Raw genomic sequence first — 1708 nt, 5'->3', positions numbered from 1 at the left:
GAGAAGGGTGCAACAGTGAATGAATAGAATTCCAAAATCTCTGTAGATGTTCACTGAAATGAAAAAGAAATAAATTGAAATATTAAAAAAAATTAGTATTATTTATCTGGTTCTGGTGTAAGAACAGATATATAAACCAATAAAATAGAACTGATGAGTCCAGAAATAAGGCTAAAGTCCACTGACTTCTGATAGAGATGGCAATTCAATTCAATTCAATAGGAAAGATTTTTTTAATTAAATGGTCCTTTGACAACTGGTTTTTCACATGCAAAAAAAAATTCAAAAATGAAGTTAAACTCATACTTGATATCACATTAAAAATGGATCAAGGAATTAAAATGCAAGAAATAAAATCATAAAATTCTTAAAACAAAATATAGAGGTAATTGGATTCAGGATCCAATAGTTCACATAAATTCCTAGATTGAAAGAATAAAAGGCACAGGAAACAATGCAAAAGCATACAAACGGGACATCATTAAAATTAAAAACTTTGTGTATTAATGAACATTAACAACAAATTTAACAATCTGAAGATAAGGAGAACATTTTGAAGAATCATATTGAAAACAGTTTACAATGCATTACAAATAGAATTCATTAACAATTTTTAATACACAGATAATACAATATTGCTTGTAAAAATGAAGGTTTGAAGGATTTAATAACGAAGTTGAAAGACTATGCTTCAGAATGGATTAAAGTATAATGAAAGGAAAAAACTTCACACTAGATCAATAAATGTTATTGTTGTTGATTGCCTTCGAGTCAAACATGAGTTATAGCAGAATAAAAGGCCTGAAGCCCCTCTACAACTATCAACATTTATCAAAGTTCATAGAGTTTCCAGAGGTATGTAGACCAATAAATAAGATTATGAAAAATGGAGAAAAGATTGATTTTTGACCTCTGGCATATTAAACTGAAAAAAGAAATTTGTTAAAACATTCTCCTATTATTTCTGTTATAGCTGCCCTAGATAACAAAGACAGACATTCAAGTAAGGAGGCCAGCAGGCCTGCAAAATAGTGTGAGTAGGGGAGTCACATTAGAGATGTTAAGTTTGGGCTTTCTTAGCACACATGTACACACATTCACATCAGCTCTACCAGGTTTTTGTTTGGGTTTTTTTGTTTGTTTGTTTTTAATTCATTTTAATTAAAGTTTACAGAGACCTTGGATTTCCATTAATTCATTGTTGCACTTTTCTCCCTTCCCACCCTTCTGCTTCAATTCACTCTTCTCTTTGAAAAGTAAAAGAAAAATTCTTTCATTGTTATATAATTCCTACCTCCCCCAAGTCCACTCCATTATACAGCCTTCATTCTGGACTCCTGTCATGACTATAATACCTAATCATATATCCCTTTTAAACAGTTCTCTCCCTCATCTCTTTCAATGCAGTATACATAATTTATCCCATCTTTCTCAGTCCCCTCCCATCCCCAATGGCAGTCCTGTTTTACAGCAGTGGCACTATGCAGTATTTGTCCTTTTGTGACTGACATATTTCACTCAGCATAATGTGCTCCAGAGTCATCCACTTTGAATAAGATTTCATGAGTTCCTGTTTTTCAATGCAGCGTAGTATTCCATTGTGTGAATATACCACAGCTTCTCTATCCATTTGTTTGTTGATGGGCACTTAGGTTGTTTCCAACTCTAACAAAGCCATGATAAACATGGGTGTGCATATATCTGCTTG

General features: G+C 32.5%; 1 protein-coding gene across 1 annotated transcript in view; it reads right to left on the bottom strand.

Annotated features, from left to right (window-relative positions):
* FANCC (Fanconi anemia, complementation group C) overlaps window positions 1–1708 on the bottom strand; it is a 388004-nt gene that overhangs the window by 362492 nt on the left and 23804 nt on the right. The gene's annotated exons all lie outside the window — the stretch shown is intronic.

This window comes from Elephantulus edwardii, unplaced genomic scaffold (genome assembly GCF_000299155.1).
Source record: "Elephantulus edwardii isolate Elephantulus edwardi_28Jun2011 unplaced genomic scaffold, EleEdw1.0 scaffold00238, whole genome shotgun sequence".
Lineage (NCBI taxonomy): Eukaryota > Metazoa > Chordata > Mammalia > Macroscelidea > Macroscelididae > Elephantulus > Elephantulus edwardii.
This window is presented reverse-complemented; position numbering and strand designations above follow the sequence as displayed.